We start from the raw sequence: 10,336 nt of genomic DNA on the forward strand, positions 1-10,336 counted from the left end.
GATTAAAAGTTACTGTACTTCTTATGAAAAGAATAAAACAATTCAAGTTTACAGTTATTCTCTTAAAGGAATAAAAGTTGTTTTACTGTATGTTCCTTTGCAAAGCTTGGAGGGCAAGTTGACTTGGGAAGGGTATCCTTTCGTGGCAATATATATACAGTATATATATATATATATAATTAATTATATATACACACACACATATATATATATATATATATATATATATATATATATATATAATTATATATATATATATATATATATATATATATATATATATATATATATATATCCTATCAAAAATTATTACAGAATTTTACACACAAGATTGTACTGAGCTTGTGTTCCCCTTTTGAAATCAAATTATATATATATGTATATAATATATATATATATATATATATAAATTATATATATATATATATATATATATATATATATATATATATATATATATATATATATATGAAGATTTTTCAAGAAAAATGAAGTGAAATAACGTCCCCATAAAAGTGCTTCAGAAGGACTGATACGCTGTGATAGAATTTTACTGTATGATTAATACCTTAAGGTACATCTGCATGCATACATGACAGTTTCAGTTGATTTCAAGTTCACACACACACACACACATTTATATATACATATGTGTGTGTATACATGCACACACATATATATACATATATATATGTATGCACACATATATACACCTGTTTATATATACGCATATATATGTACACATACACACATATATGCATACATATATATGTATATATATGTATGCACACATACAGTATATACACACATACACTTATATATATATATATATATATATATATATATATATATATATATATATATATATATATATATATATATATATATAATATAAATTTTAAATTTTGGGGCAAAGTTTTTTCTTGTATGCAAATTTCGTTGAATTCTATGGCCTTTTGACAATATTTTCTGAATCTTCTCCGTTTTCCAAATGGAAAAAAAACGAAGATTAACTCTTTGTTCCATTCACTAAAAACACAACACCACAGCTGTTCCGTCACTCGTCGTGACCTCTTCAAAGTGTATAATCTGGACATAGCGCCCTGTTGTTTTGTTACATATCCTCGTCGCGACGGAACGGCTGCGGTGTTATATTTTTAGTAAATGGAACAAAGAGTTAATCTTCGTTTTTTTGTCCATCAACTGAATTTGGAAGAACGAAGGAGATTTAGAACATATCGTCAAACTAATAAGAAGTTGATCAACAATCAAAAAGCCATAGAATTCAACGAAATTTTGCGTATATATATAACTGCTAATTTTATACCTTCATATGTAAGTTATTGCCAAGGAATAGTGAATTTGATATTGCAGATACAGCAGTTGTCGCTTATATATATATATATATATATATATATATATATATATATATATATATATATATATATATATATATATATATATATATATACATATACATACATATACACACACATAAAATTCAATTTCAATAAGTCAACCACACAGTTTAGTACAATCTTCAGGAGCACATGACGGCCAAATGTCCTTCACATGATGATTAGGTTTGGTTTAGTTTTCATTCCATTATCATGAAGTGCCTATTAAGCGAAATCTTAATCATTGAAGAGTTGCTGAGTTCAGGTTTGTTTTGTGTCACGCTTTCTCTTAATGCTTCGATTTTAATTTAGCCATAATTAGCAGACGATTAAGGATCAAAATCACTAACTGGCAATGAAGTCTATAAACCATCACAATAATGATTAAAATCAGCTTCAATCTAAACAATGGCAACTCAATAACATATGTCGTCTGCGATAAGATTTGTCTTTGAATGGCGTCACTACTACAGTACAGTACACTGACAACCCGCCAGAAAAACTTGCCTGCCTAATCTGGTGCTTTCAAGGTCAATGTTTTGGTTATTGAGGCAGGCACCTTTGACTGCGAGTTGATGATCAAGAAGAACTCTGATGCTTGAGATGCTCACCTGTAGATTCCTTTAAAAACAAATGAATAATGAATGAATGAATGAATGAGTGCATGGTCCGGTGCAGGCTCAGCCAGGTTTCTCTAGAGGCTGAATAGTTATGGTGTCTAGTCCAAACAAATGCCTATTACAGTTAAGCTTTTGGCCTCTAGCCGTAAGCTGTCTTTATGGCTTCCTGTGATTATCGTGGGCAAACAAGTCCCCTTTCAGGTGGAACCAGCAACAATTAACCAGCTTCAATTCCTTTACGTCAATTCCAGCGGGAGGGGCAACCGGATGGAAGAAGGGAAAAGGTCAAGGAAGGGAAAGAGGAGTTTAACTACTTATGAAATGCAGACTCGTCTTTAACTGAAGCGAAATAAAATTCTGGAAGATAATTTCATAGCTGAAAGTTGAAAAGGTAGTCGACCAGTGATGATAAATCCTGCGCAAACATTAGAAATATGTTCTTTATTTCATTAACATTTTAGAACATAAATTTCACAAAGGTATTTTAGCCGAAAAATGTCTGATTTCCATACTAACCAACAACATTTCACTGAAAGTAACGATCCAGAATTAACGTTTCAACTACAACGAAAACGACAGTGACGAGAGGAGCAAAAATCGCTAAGATTAAGAAATAAAAGAAATGAAAAAAAAAACAGCGATAATTCGGATATTTGTAATTATTTTGGAACTCGGGATTCCCGGCCTTTTTTAAGATTGACAACATTTTTTGAATTCAACAAAATGTTTGCGGTAGAATGGAATACGAACGGTCATTTTTTTCTTCCTCTCTTTCTCTCTATTCCAGATATTAAAGACTACAAGATCCCCGGTGCATTAGCTTTAGGTAAAATTTCTGCTTTAAAACTGAATTCATATAAAACAAAATACGGTCTTAATTAAGTATGGCATTTGCCGAGAAGATTGGTAAGAATGCTAACCATATTATTCTTAACACTTTTCTTGACAAATACCATGTTTAATAAAGACCGTATTTGTTTTATATGAAATCAGTTTTGTCAAAGAACCATCTATTTAAGCAAATTTAAACTGTAGCAGTAATGAAAGTATAGGACCCCATACAATGGATATTATTAAAAATATCGTCTCTAACTATACTTCCTTAGTAAGTAACACAGACGTCTTTGCAACGATAAATAATCTTAAATCTCTTATCGCTCACGTGGGTTTAGTGGTGACCCCTCTCTCGGGGTATATAAAAGACTTCACGCTCATTTTTTCCATTCGAAGCGAGCACCTCGCCATAAGGAGAAAGGGAACGAGCTCAGAGAACTAAAAAAAAAAATCTTTTAAAAATTTCTCCATAACGATCGAAGAATCACCGACTTCCAAAATGGCCCACCTACAAATTCACCCTTTTCAGGATGGACTCCATGCTTCGAATGGTAAGATTAATTCTTATTAGATTTTCCAGTTTAATATCTTTCTTTTCCATTTTGAATTTGGATTTATTCTTAGTGGAAACTAAAATTGACTTTTTCCTGACAAAGTTCAAAAGTCACATCATAAAAGAAAGAGATAACATAAAAAGTCAGTGGCCTATGTTGAATAAAATAAGAACAAACTGTCTTTTTAATATCACTGCAAATTATATCGAAAGTACCTTCACCATCTTTAGTTCAAAACCAAAACTGGATCTTCATGTCATTAGGAAGTTACAATCAACACGTGTACTGAAAACCTTTGCATCTGTTACAGAGGACGCCAAGAGCCGCAGCTGTTCTTCCCTGAGCGACAGAAGCTTCCAGAGTGTCAGCAGCAACAGCAACAGTTCGACCTGTGAAAGGAGTTGCTGTAGGGACGAAATGACTCAGCATCACAGAGGCAACAGCAATAACAGAAAGATGAACAGCAAGAAATCTCACAAGAAACAGAAAACAATTGACAGCGATTTCGTTACGTATTTCATCTGCCGTCGACCTTGAGGACATTCTCTCTCTCTCTCTCTCTCTCTCTCTCTCTCTCTCTCTCTCTCTCTCTGTGTGTGTGTGTCTGTCTGTCTGTCTCTCTCTCTATGTCTTTGTTAATGAAATGATATCAAACACATTTTATATAGTGTTTCTGATGTAGCTTTTAATGTTATATGCATTATTTATTTGATTTATCTTACTTTTTGTATAAATAAAGACTTATTAGAATCAAGGTTTTGTATCCTTCCCCAAATGAAGTTAATTTAATTAGGTTCTTTTAAAAAAATTTACGGTTTTGAATGAAATCTTCAAAACCCAAGAAAGTATAGTTAAGAAATCACTCAATAAATCCTTTTGTGCGAGAGGAAAACTATAGTCTGTAACAAATAAAGATGAATGCACAGATCAGATGATTCTTCGGGACGATGGTCATCGATAAGGTAATCGAATGAAGAGTCATAACAGTTTTGAAAAGATTATACGACGAATTTATGTTGACAAGAAAGCTAAAAGTTTCCAAAATAAAACTTGCAGACTTTCATTCAAAAACACACACGCACACACACTGAGAGAGAGAGAGAGAGAGAGAGAGAGAGAGAGAGAGAGAGAGAGAGAGAGAGAGAGAGAGAGAGAGAGAGAGGTAAACGTATCATATTCCAATTTGACATCCACATTTTTCGTTAAAGTATAACTTTTTCTGTGCTGAAGTCCGCAAACTAGAGATTGTGTAACCCACGAGCGGTTGACCTAATCTGTTATTAGATTTTTCACATTTTTCGTCGTTTACTAAATTTGTAAGTAAACGTTGCGAATGATACTGCCATTATGAAAGGATAACGAGAATTTAAAGACGTCGGGAGAGTAACGAATGATAGTAAAGACTGCCTTCTCAAAGGCACAAATCTGATCAAGCCCTTTTATCTTAAGAGAGAGACTTTAGCAACGTCTAGGTTTTCAATTCATTTGGAATGCAGTCACCTATGATAAGGAAGCCAAAAAATAATATAAATTAGCCACAAAAAATTAAACAAATGAAAAGATAATTTCCATTGAATTGAAGTGCAGAGATGGAAGCAAAGATCACGTTGGAAATAAACATTTTTTTTACTTCATTTAAGCCAAAACATTATTATGGAAAATAACGAAAGGTAATAATGTTACCATGAAAATGACCTTTGGATAGCACATTCACCTGATCACATGTGCCCAAGTAGTAACCTATACAGACAGACACAACCACAAATGTACATCTAGATGTACAGAAGGATGAAATGGACACAGCGCATAAATCGTGACCGGTTTCGTTTTTAGTTTCCGAAGGCATCTTCAGGGCGACAGACATATAGTAACAAGCCCTTGCAATATATATATATATATATATATATATATATATATATATATATATATATATATATATATATATATATATATATATATATATATATATATATATATATATATATATATATATATATATATATGTATATATACATATATATATATATATATATATATATATATATATATATATATATATATATATATATATATATATATATACATACACATGACCACAAATATCGTTTAATAGCAGATTCCCCATACTTTGGGAATAACCTGCATCCAAGGTGAAAGATAGGTTATTCCCTTTAACAGTAATTTATTAGGTATTTAGATATTAAACGATATTTGTGGCTTATTATTAATGAATGTGAAAGTGAAGCCTGTTAAAGTAAAAAAAATATATATATTTATATACATGTATACATCACACATATATATATATATATATATATATACACACATACATATATATTTTATTATATATATAATCATAGATATATATACTTATATATATATATATATATATTTTTTTTTATATACATATATACATGTATATTTTCATGTATATCCATGTATATATATAAAAATAACATATATATAAACATAAGTATATGCACACATATACATATAATATATGTATATATATTATATATATCTACACAAATATGTATGTATACTGTATGCCACAAAGAGAAAAGTGAAACAACTGAGTGGCTGCTAGGCCTTCCGACTCACGGTCCTTTACCGAGTCTGCTAAGTAAAGGACATTGAGTCGAAAGACCTAGCAACCACTCTGTTGTTTCACTTTTCCCTTCGTGGCATTTGCTATATTTATACGTTAATCACGTTCCATATATTCGTGCTTTTAGTTATATATATATATATATATATATATATATATATATATATATATATATATATATATATATATATATATATATATATATAATTTAAAGAAATCATATAATTCAATACTATCTTCTGGGGCACAAGGCTGCCAAGAGTCCTTCACATGATGACTAGATTTAGCGAAATCCTAATCAGTGAAGAGTTGTTGAGTTCACGAACGCAGGAACGTTTTTGTCACGTTCTCTTCAATGCGGTTATTATGTACTAATAATTATCTCCTCTTAGGATCACTGTTCTGACCAGTTCTGATGCCTTCTAGGTCAATGTGCCTGAAATTCAGACAAGAACCTTCCATTCGAAATTAATGAATAACTAGAACTCTGTGGTCAAAGATTTTCATCTGTGAGAGAGAGAGAGAGAGAGAGAGAGAGAGAGAGAGAGAGAGAGAGAGAGAGAGAGAGAGAGACGTGAACATACATGATTCATCCTCTATGCAACGGTTAATAATCTTAAATTTCTTATCGCTCACGTGGGTTTGGTGGTGGCTCTCTCTCGGGTATATAAAAGCCCTCACGCTCTCTTTTTGCCATTCGAAGTGAGCATCTCGCCATAAGGAGAAAGAAAACGAGCTCAGAGAACTAAAAATAATCTTTTTAACAATTTCTCCATAACGATCAAGTAATCACCGACTTCCAAAATGGCCCACCTACAAATTCACCCTTTTCAAGATGGACTCCATGCTTCGGATGGTAAGATTAATTCTTATTAGATTTTCCAGTTTAATATCTTTCTTTTCCATTTTGAATTTGGATTTATTCTTAGTGGAAAATAAAATTGACTTTTTCCTAACAAAGTTCAAAAGTCACATCATAAAAGAAAGAGATAATATAGAAAGTCAGTGGCCTATGTTAAATAAAATAAGAACAAACTGTCTTTTTAATATCACTGCAAATTATATCGAAAGTACCTTCACCATCTTCAGTTCAAAACCAAAACTGGATCTTTATGTCATTAGGAAGTTACAATCAACACGTGTCCTGAAAACCTTTGCATCTGTTGCAGAGGACGCAAAGAGCCGCAGCTGTTCTTCCCTGAGCGACAGAAGCTTCCAGAGTGTCAGCAGCAACAGCAACAGTGCGACCTGTGAAAGGAGTTGCTGTAGGGACGAAATGACTCAGCATCACAGAGGCAACAGCAATAACAGAAAGATGAACAACAAGAAATCTCACATGAAACAGAAAACAATTGACAGCGATTTCGTTACGTATTTCATCTGCCGTCGACCTTGAGGACGTTCTCTCTCTCCCTCTCTGTCTGTCTGTCTGTCTCTCTCTCTATGTCTTTGTAAATGAAATGATAGCAAACACATTTTATATAGTGTTTCTGATGTAGCTTTTTAATGTTATATGCATTATCTATTTGATTTATCTTACCCTTTTTTGTATAAATAAAGACTTATTAGAATCAACGTTTTGTATCCGTTCCCCAAATGATGTTATTTTAATTAGGTTCTTATAAAAAAAAATTTTCGGCTTTGAATGAAATCTTCAAAACCCAAGAAAGTATAGTTAAGAAATCACTCAATAAATCCTTTTGGGCGAGGAAAACTATAGTCTCTAACAAATAAAGATGAATGCACAGATCAGATGATTCTTCGGGACGATGGTCATCGATAAGGTAATCGAATGAAGAGTCATAACAGTTTTGAAAAGATTATACGACGATTTTATGTTGACAAGAAAGCTAAAAGTTTCCAAAATAAAACTTGCAGACTTTTATTCAAAAACACACACGCACACACACTGAGAGAGAGAGAGAGAGAGAGAGAGAGAGAGAGAGAGAGAGAGAGAGAGAGAGAGAGAGAGAGAGACAAACGTATCATATTCCAATTAGACATCCACATTTTTCGTTAAATATAAGTTTTTCTGTGCTGAAGTCCGCAAACCAGAGATTGTGTAACCCATGAGCGTTTGACTTAATCTGTTATTAGATTTTTCACCTCTTTCGTCGTTTACTAAATTTGTAAGTAATCCTTGCGAAAGATACTGCCACTATGAAAGGATAACGAGAATTTAAAGACGTCAGGAGAGTAACGAATGATAGTAAAGACTGCCTTCTCAAAGGCACAAATCTGATCAAGCCCTTTTATCTTACGAGAGAGACTTTAGCAACGTCTAGGTTTTCAATTCTCTTGGAATGCGGTCACCTATGATAAGGAAGCCAAAAAATAATATAAATTAGCCACAAAAAATTAAACAAATGAAAAGATAATTTCCATTGAATTGAAGTGCAGAGATGGAAGCAAAGATCACGTTGGAAATAAAAATTTTTTTACTTCATTTAAGCCAAAACATTATTATGGAAAATAACGAAAGGTAATAATGTTACCATGAAAATGACCTTTGGGTACCACATTCACCTGATCACATGTGCCCAAGTAGTAACCTATACAGACAGACACAACCACAAATGTACATCTAGATGTACAGAAGGATGAAATGGACACCGCGCATAAATCGTGACCGGTTTCGTTTTTAGTTTCCGAAGACATCTTCAGGGCTACAGACACATAGTAACAAACCCTTGCAATATATATATATATATATATATATATATATAATATATATATATATATATATATATATATATATATATATATATATATATATATATATATATATATATATATATATATATATATATATATATATATATATATATATATATATATATATATATATACATATACATGACCACAAATATCGTTTAATAGCAGATTCCCCATACCTTGGGAATAACCTGCATCCAAGGTGAAAGATAAGTTATTCCCTTTAAGAGTAATTTATTAGGTATTTAGATATCAAACGATATTTGTGGCTTAATATTAATGAATGTGAAAGTGAAGCCTGTTAAAGTAAAAAAAATATATATATTTATATACATGTATACATCACACACATATATATATATATATATATATATATATATATATATATATATATATATATATATATATATATACACATACATATATATTTTATTATATATATAATCATAGATATATATACTTATATATATATATATATATTTTATATTTATATATACATGTATATCCATGTTTATATATATAAAAATAACATGTATATAAACAAATATATGCATATATATACATATAATATATATGTATATATATTATATATATACACAAATATATGTATATATATATATATATATATATATATATATATATATATATATATATATATATATATATATATATATATATAGAAAAGCAAATGCCACAAAAGAGAAAAGTGAAACAACGGAGTGGTTGCTAGGCCTTTCGACTCAGCGGTCCTTTACCGAGTCTGCTAAGTAAAGGACCTTGAGTCGAAAGGCCTAGTAACCACTCTGTTGTTTCACTTTTCCTTCGTGGCATTTGCTTTATTTATACGTTCATCAGGTTCCACATCTTCGTGCTTCAGTTATATATATATATATATATATATATATATATATATATATATATATATATATATATATATATATATATATATATAATTTCAAGAAATCATATAATTCAATACTATCTTCTGGGGCACAAGGCGGCCAAGAGTCCTTCACATGATGATTAGATTTAGCGAAATCCTAATCAGTGAAGAGTTGTTGAGTTCACGAACACAGGAACGTTTTTGTCACGTTCTCTTCAACGCAGTTATTATGTACTAATAATTATCTCCTCTTAGGATCACTGTTCTGACCAGTTCTGATGCCTTCTAGGTCAATGTGCCTGATATTCAGACGAGGATCTTTCATTCGAAATTAATGAATAACTAGAACTCTGCAGTCAAAGATTTTCATCTGTGGAGAGAGAGAGAGAGAGAGAGAGAGAGAGAGAGAGAGAGAGAGAGAGAGAGAGAGAGAGACGTGAACATACATGATTCATCCTCTATGCAACGGTTAATAATCTTAAATTTCTTATCGCTCACGTGGGTTTGGTGGTGGCTCTCTCTCGGGTATATAAAAGCCTTCACGCTCTCTTTTGCCATTCGAAGTGAGCATCTCGCCATAAGGAGAAAGAAAACGAGCTCAGAGAACTAAAAATAATCTTTTTAACAATTTCTCCATAACGATCAAGTAATCACCCACTTCCAAAATGGCCCACCTACAAATTCACCCTTTTCAAGATGGACTCCATGCTTCGGATGGTAAGATT

Source organism: Macrobrachium rosenbergii, chromosome 36 (genome assembly GCF_040412425.1).
Source record: "Macrobrachium rosenbergii isolate ZJJX-2024 chromosome 36, ASM4041242v1, whole genome shotgun sequence".
NCBI classification, from domain to species: domain Eukaryota; kingdom Metazoa; phylum Arthropoda; class Malacostraca; order Decapoda; family Palaemonidae; genus Macrobrachium; species Macrobrachium rosenbergii.